We start from the raw sequence: 8,048 nt of genomic DNA on the forward strand, positions 1-8,048 counted from the left end.
AAAGAGAAGCTGGAAGCAATTCATACTGAAAGATACGAGGCAGCGGTGATAAGAACACGCGCCGAGTGCATCTGGTTATATGAAGCCCCGACGAAACGGGCACTCGGCGACGAGAAGAGATATGCGACAAAGAAACAAATTAAAGAAATTTGCTATCGCGGCGTTCTTTCACGTGATCAAGAAACCATTCAAAGCGCTTTCGAAGAAAGGTATTCTAATTTGTTTAACAGTAAAGTAGAAATAACTGTGTACTTCAAGACATATCTTTTGCCACTCGTGCGAGTACTGCAGGACGAAGTAAAGACGGAACTCGAGAAACCTATAAGTATTGAAGAGTTAGAACGAGCAATCGATGAGCTTAGTAAGACAAAGGCTCCGGGGCCCGAAGGCCTAGGGCCTAGCTTCTACAAGTTTTAAAGCGTCAAATGGCGGAAATACCATACACCATCATAACTGAAGCGTACGAAGTTAAACGCCTGCCTCCATCTTTCAGTTACAGCCATATCGTTCTGATACCAAAGACTGAAGAGCCTGCCAAGTTGCAGTCGGTGGAAGAATATCGACCAATTAGTCTCACGAACGTTGATTATAAGGTGTACATGAAGGTCCTGGCCCAAAAGGCTTCAGTCAGTAATTACTTCTGTAGTTGGCCCACATCAGACATGTGGTGTTAAGGGGAGAACGATATTAACCAACTTCCACACATCGAGAAACGTTCTCGAGTGCTGTGACGTAACCCTCGCACACGTGGCAATGGTACAGTTAGACCTCGAGAAAGCCTTCGATAACGTTGCCCACAGCATATTGTTCGCTCTACTCGAACACATCAACATCGGAAAAGTTATTCAAGAAGGGATGTGAATGGCATACGCAGACTCCAGTGCAAGTCTCATAATTAACAACAAGCTGAGTGATAATATACCGGTTCGGTCGAGTGTGCGTCAGGGATGCCCGGCTTCGCCCTTGCTTTTCGCCATATTTCTAGAGCCATTCTGTTTAAAGGTGCCGCACATCGAGAAGGTCAATGCATTCAGAGTGCATATGCACGAAGTTAAAATCCTGTCATATGCTGATGACATAGCAATTTTTTGTGGCGATCAAGACAGCATTGTTGAGGCAGTGAAAGATGCAAAAATGCTTTGTAATCTTACTGGTAGTGCCATAAGCTGGCAGAAAAGCATCGGTTTTTGGCACGGAGAATTGGAAAGTACCCTGCTTATGTGGAATACATAAAATTCATCTGGAAGACCTCTCGATATCTATATAGGAGTCCCATTGGAACACTACCGCGATGCAAAAACGCATTGGGTAGGTGAAGTAGAACGACTCAAAGCACAGACGGTGAAGTGGGGTGGTCACAACCTGTCTATGTTCGGACGTGCAACAGCATGCAATTTGTTTCTGGTAGCAAAGGTGTTCTACCTACTGCAAGTTTTATGTATGTCCAGAGTATGCGTGCAGTAGTTGCACCGAATTTTTGCTGTTTATATATGGGAATCGTCATGGGAGCGCACAGCTTGTTTAAATTTGTTCCATCCCTCGCGCAAAGGAGGCTTGGGCCTATCTCATTTATTCCTAAAGCAAGTAGTTTCAAGATTTGTTTTTTTACGAGACCAAGGAGATGGTTTCTTGCGGTCCGTAATTCAATGGCGATTGGGTGATGCGTTGCCCGATTACATTGTGACGTCACATGCTGGGCCTAAGGAAGCGATTAAAGGCTTCTGGTCAGAGGTAGCGAATGCTTATCGCCTTCTCAGTGCACATTTTACCGCAGATTACTTGCATACTGCAAACCGAAAACGATTGTATAAAGACTTATTAGATATTATGTGCCCAGTGCCTGTGTACCGAGCTCTGTATAACTAAGGACGCGAGAAGGACGTATTGAACCGGGTGGAAAAGGTGCCTGTGAAGGCGACCACTAAATCATTTTTCTTTTGTTTGCGCACTGGTACGCTCCATGGCAAGCCGTGGATCCAAGAGAAAGGATTCTTCCTTCCTTGGGGCGTTAACTGCAACATTTGCCGAAAGCCTGAAACAATAGAGCACATATTCCTAGCCTGCTGGTATTCAGTATTTCTGTGGTACATTCTCCAGCGAACAATTGAGAAGAATTTACCGTTAACCACTTTTGGTATTAAGTTCTTGCCGTTGACTGACCTAGAGGGCGTGCCGTGTGTTATGGTGATGCTCCTCTGTATGCACAGCGTGTGGAAGACTAGGATGGCTGCAAGAAATGAGGAGGTGAATCCAAGACCAGTCAGGGACTATTTCATCGACAATATTGTCACCGACAAAGCCACAAGAGACTTCGGTCGATGCTATGGATCTCTCTATATATCGCTGTCCTGGCACTTTCGTCGTTCTCTTCTTCTGGGAGCCACCCAACATGCCTACCATGTGGCACCGAATCGCAGCGAGTGGCTGTCAGCTGTGTCGAGGTCGTGGCATTACCCCCCTCCCTAGAAGCATCATCTCGATGCGGAACATTGATGCACTGGAGATTGCCACGGGGATACTGTTAAGAGAGACGTAGATGGTGAGAGAGGTGTGGGACATTGCGTTCAGCGGGAGTGGAATAACTTCAATCTAGAGACGTGAACGACATCGGACGGGCGTGGGCGTCGGGGACGGCGAGCGGTGCCTTCTCCTTCAGAAATCACTTCGTATGTGACGTCGCCGAGTCGTTGAACGATGCTATAAGGTCCAAAGTAGCGGCGCAAAAGTTGCTCCGACCGACCACGCTGGCGGATCGGTGTTCACACCCATACTTTGTCACCGGGTTAATAAATGACGTCGCGGTGACGAAGATTGTATCGGTCGGCGTCGTTGTGTTGTTGCTAGCGGATACGCATTCGTGCGAGCTGGCGTGCCTCTTCGGTGCATCGAGCGAATTCGGCAGCATCATTGACAACATTAGAACAGTAGGTGGGTAAGAGCATTTTGTCCAACGTTGTGACAGCTTCCCGGCCGTGCACCAAGCGAAAAGGGGTGAAGCCGGTAGTTTCTTGAACGGCATTACTATATGCAAACGTAACATATGGTAGAACGTCGTCCCAGTTTTTGTGATCGACGTCAACATACATGGAAATCATATCAGGGATCGTTTTGTTTAGCCTTTCTGTGAGCCCATTCGTCTGGGGATGGTAAGCAGTGGCTATGCGGGGTACGGTACGACTGAGAAGCATGATATCTTCTGTGAGCTGCGCTGCAAATGCTGTGCCCCTGTCGGTTATAACCACTCTTGGAGCACCGTGGCGGAGTACGATACCATGTGCAAAGAAGGTCGCAATATCATTAGCAGTGCCTCGTGGGAGTGCTCGGGTTTCAATGTAACGTGTAAGGTAGTCTCTGGCAACAGCAATCCAACGGTTACCAGCCCTCGACGTGGGGAGTGGTCCAAGCAAGTCTATGCCAACCTGCTGAAAAGGGATCCGCGGAGGATCCACGGGATGGAGAAGTCCCGCGGGACGCACAGGTGGTGTCTTGCGTCTCTGGCAGTCGCGACATGTCTTCACGTATTGTTTTACGTCACGGCGAAGGTTAGGCCAGAAGTACTTCTGGAGTATGCGTGAAAACGTCCATGCGAATCCCAAGTGGCCCGAAGATGGCTCGTCGTGAGAGGCCCGCACGATGTCGTCACGTAGGGAAGAAGGCACTACAAGGAGGCAGGCGGTTGCGGCTGAGTGAAAACCCAAATTGTAGAGAAGGCCATTGCGGAGAAAAAACGACGATAACTTGCGGATGAACATACGAGGTGGCTCTGGTAGACGGTTCTCAAGGTAGTCGGTGAGAGGCCGGAGTTCTGAATCATCGCGCTGTTGCTTGCTGATGTCTGATACTGAGATAATAGACAGAAATGCGTCCTCTTCATCAAACTTGCGTGGTGACGGTTGGAGTGGAGCACGTGACAGGCAGTCGGCGTCGGTGTGTTTACGCTCGGACTTGAACACTATCGTCATATCGTATTCTTGCAAGCGAAGACTCCAGCGTGCAAGACGGCCACATGGATCCTTCAGATTGGCAAGCCAGCACAATGAATGGTGATCTGTCACAACTCGAAACGATCGGCCGTACAAATATGGTCGGAACTTAGCAATTGCCCACACAACGGCCAAGCATTCTTTCTCCGTAGTGGAGTAGTTACTTTCAGCTGGAGACAAAGTGCGGCTTGCGTACGCAATGACGCGCTCGGCTCCATCTTGCCACTGCACGAGGACGGCACCAAGGCAATGTTGCTGGCATCCGTGTGCAACTCGGTGTCACTGTCTTCGTCAAAGTGTCCTAGAACAGGAGATGTGCGCAGACGTTTCTGGAGTTCACAGAAGGCCTCTTGTTGGTCCTGCTCCCAGACAAACGGAACATTATCCTTAGTCAGCCGCTGCAAGGGTTCGGCTATCCGTGAAAAGTTTTCCACGAAGTGTCGATAATATGCGCAAAGCCCTAGAAAACGGCGGAGTTCATGTTTGTTCGAAGGTGTTGGAAACAAAGCAACAGCAATGGTTTTGTCGGGGTCTGGTCGAATGCCCTCGTAGCTGACGACATGCCCTAAAAATTTGAGTTCGTCATAACCAAAATGGCATTTCTCAGGCTTTAAAGACAGGCCAGCAGTACGAATTGCGTCAAGAAGTGCTTGTAAGCGCTGGAGGTGCTGCTCAAAAGTTCCTGAAAACGCAACGATATCATCTAAATAGACAAGGCATGACTGCCACTTGAGACCTGATAGAACCGTGTCCATCATGCCCTGAAAAGTAGCAGGCGCAGAGCACAATCCGAAAGGAAGGACCTTGAATCCGTAAAGTCCGTTAGGCGTAATAAATGCGGTTTTCTCGTGGTCACACTCATCAACCTCTATTTGCCAGTAGTCGCTGCGAAGGTCCATCGACGAGAAGTATCGAGCATGTCGAAGGCGGTCCAAAGAGTCGTCGATGCGCGGAAGGGGATAAACGTCCTTCTTCGCAACGTTGTTAAGCTTGCGATAGTCAATGCAGAAACGCAGTGTGCCGTCTTTCTTTTTCACCAGAACCACAGGCGACGCCCATGGCCTGGTGGAGGGCTGTATGATATCGTCGGTAAGCATTTGTTGGACTTTATTTCGGATGGCGTCTTGCTCTTTACGAGAAACACGGGAGGCACGTTGGCGCACGGGTCTTTCATTGGGATTTGTAATAATTCTGTGTTTCGCAATAGGCGTTTGGTTGACCTTCGATGTTGAAGCGAAACAGTCCGCAAAAGACTGTAAAAGGCTTCGAATGCTAGCCTGTTGTTCACCTGATAATCTAGAATTCACATCAATATTGCTGTTGGCTGGTACCTCACAGTTAGAATCTCCATCAATGTGTCCTACAGTTAAACAAGCGGGAGAGTCACTGACTGGCTCCAAATAGGCGATGGCAGTTCGTGGAGCGAAGTGCTGCTATTCACGACTGAAATTAGTCACTAAAATCTGAGCACTCCGTGGCGACAGCTGCAAAATGCCGCGGGCTACGCAAACTTGTCGAGCCAACAAGACTGACAGATTGCCTTCAGCGATTCCGAGATGGGGAGGATCATCGTCTGTTTCCACGGTGATCGACGCAATACTCCGGGGTGGTAAAGCAGCGCAGTCACCCGAAACGCGTAACACCGTGGACTGTGGGTGGGAGTCGTTTGAATGAGTTGCGTGTTCGCTGGAAAAAGTGACAAGCAACTTGCGAAGGTTTATGATTGCGCCGCACTCCCGAAGAAAGTCCATGCCGAGTATGACCTGCCTAGAGCACTCTGCCAGTATAATAAATGAACCGACAAATGTGACCTCACAAATTTGTACCCTCGCAGTGCATTTGCCGATCGGCGTGAGAGCATGACCGCCGGCTGCACGGAGCTTAGGTCCTGGCCACGGTGTCGTCACGTTACGAAGTGCAGTAACCAGTTGTCCGCTTATGACAGAATAATCGGCACCAGTATCGACAAGAGCGGTTAGCGGGTGGTTATCTACAGAAACAGTATGTCGGCTGAAACAGGTTCACGGTTTTCGAAGGAAGGTGTCGAAGGTACGCAGTCGTCGTTGTCGTCGTCGTTATCGTCGTCGTCGTCGATGCCGTCGTCGGGGTGTCGCAGCGGAGGATCTTTTGAAGTGCGTCGGACAGCGGCCCCACCCCCGGAGGTCACTGTTCTCAGTTTCCCCGACTTGGACTCGTGGGCCAGTTGCCCACGGAAGCGGAGAACGTAGCGTAGCGGCTAGGTGACACCGATCGTCGAGGAGGTGGTGATCGTGACTGGCGCCTCTGTGGAGACGGAGATCGGGTCGTTGGCAGGGACTGTTCAACCGGTGGGAACTGCGCGTATGGCGACGAAGGTTGACTGGCCAGATATTGCTGGATTTCTCTCGGGCGCTCTCCCTCACGCGGGCGATGAGCGCCAGGGTGATAGCCCTGGAGTCCTACTCTTCGGTAGTAACAGGCACGGTACAAGTGGTCCGCTTCATCACAGTGGAAGCAGAGTGGCTGATAGTCAAGTGCGCGCCACACGTCTGACTTTCGCGTATCGATTCGGGGGCTCGTGCACCCGTACATATTTGTACGTGAAGCTTGGCCCTGGAGGTGGCACAGCGGTTCTTCAGAAGAAGGCGGGTTACGATGGTTCCCAGGTTGCGCAGGTAGCCCCACTGCTTGCGCATAAGTCAGTACGGGGGTGGCTTCAGGTCTGGTTTGCACGAATGGCTGTGCCGCCTGGCGTACTTCTTCGCGGACGATATCTGTGAGGGATGTTACGGTCGGTTGAAATCGCACTCCCTGTAGTCGATCGAGCTCCTCACGCACGACACTACGTGCAAGCTCTCGAAGTGCATCGGTGTCATAGGGCAAGGAGAGAGAAAATGCTGATCCCAGGCTGATTTGGCGATCGTAGACCGAGGAGCGTTGCTGAAGGGCTCGCTCCATTGTTGTCGCCTCACTGACGAACTCAGCTACTGTAACTGGAGGCCTTCGCATCAGTCCAGCAAACAGCTGTTCTTTCACTGCACGCATCAGCAGGCGTACTTCGCTTCTGTCATGCCAGGATCAGCACGCTTGAAAAGCCGCGACATGTCCTCTAAGAACATGGCTACGCTTTCGTTCGCCCTTTGAACCATATTCTCAAGGACTTGCTCTGCTCGCTCTTTTCTTGCGGGGCTGCTGTACGTATCGCGTATCTGCCGTTGAAATTCCTGCCAGGTGGTGATGGATGGCTCGTGGTTAGCGAACCATGTTCGGGCAGAGTCCTCTAGGGCGAAGTACACGTTCCTTAACTTTTTCTGCTCGTCCCAATAATTGACGTCAGCCACACGATCGAAGTCGTCGAGCCAGTCTTCCACGCCCTCAAAAGGCTCACCACGGAACGGCCGCGGCCAGCGTGGGGTGTGGAGAAGCAGCGACGCAAGAGGCTGTACCGTACCGTATGTCTCCTGTGTCTGGCTTGCGGTTGTGGTGGACATCCTCGGCAGATCTTGCGGGCCGTATTTCGGAGGCAGTCTTTGACGCCGTCGGCTTTGGCGTAGGTTGTCCGCTTCCAGTTCCTGGGGGTAAGTGTACATAAACGCGTACCCAGCACCTCCACCAGTTTGTCACAGACAAAGCCACAAGAGACTTCGGTCGACACTATTGATCTCTTTATATATCGCTGTCCTGGCACTTTCGTCGTTCTCTTCTTCTGGGAGCCACCCAACATGCCTAGCATGTGTCACCGAATCGCACCGAGTGGCTGTCAGCTGTGTTGAGGTCGTGGCAATATTATTTATGTGCGCGAAGTCTTAAAAACCCAAACGGAGCCAACACACTGGCTACCTATCGTTGATCAGCTAGTGACGATCAAGCAATTTTAACTAAGCTCCACATTTGAATGCGCAGCGGTTCCTTCTTTTTTGACATCACTGCATATGTTGTATTCAGAGATTGAATTCGTGCTTTGTATATCCGTATATGTACAGTTCTCAAAACAGGAAATAAAAAAGGGGGTGTAGCTCAGTGGTAGAGCGCTCGCTTCGCATGTGGGAAGTCCCGGGTTCATACCCCGGCACCTCCAGTGTGGTG

The 8,048-nt window shown here is 50.5% G+C and overlaps 1 non-coding gene across 1 annotated transcript; it reads left to right on the forward strand.

Moving 5' to 3' along the window:
* The first annotated feature begins 7,968 nt into the window (after positions 1 to 7,968).
* On the forward strand, positions 7,969 to 8,040 carry TRNAA-CGC (transfer RNA alanine (anticodon CGC)). Its single transcript has one exon. It is a non-coding gene; the product is annotated as a tRNA-Ala (tRNA).
* The last annotated feature ends 8 nt before the right edge of the window (positions 8,041 to 8,048 follow it).

Source organism: Dermacentor variabilis, chromosome 3 (assembly GCF_050947875.1).
Source record: "Dermacentor variabilis isolate Ectoservices chromosome 3, ASM5094787v1, whole genome shotgun sequence".
Taxonomy (NCBI): Eukaryota; Metazoa; Arthropoda; class Arachnida; order Ixodida; family Ixodidae; genus Dermacentor; species Dermacentor variabilis.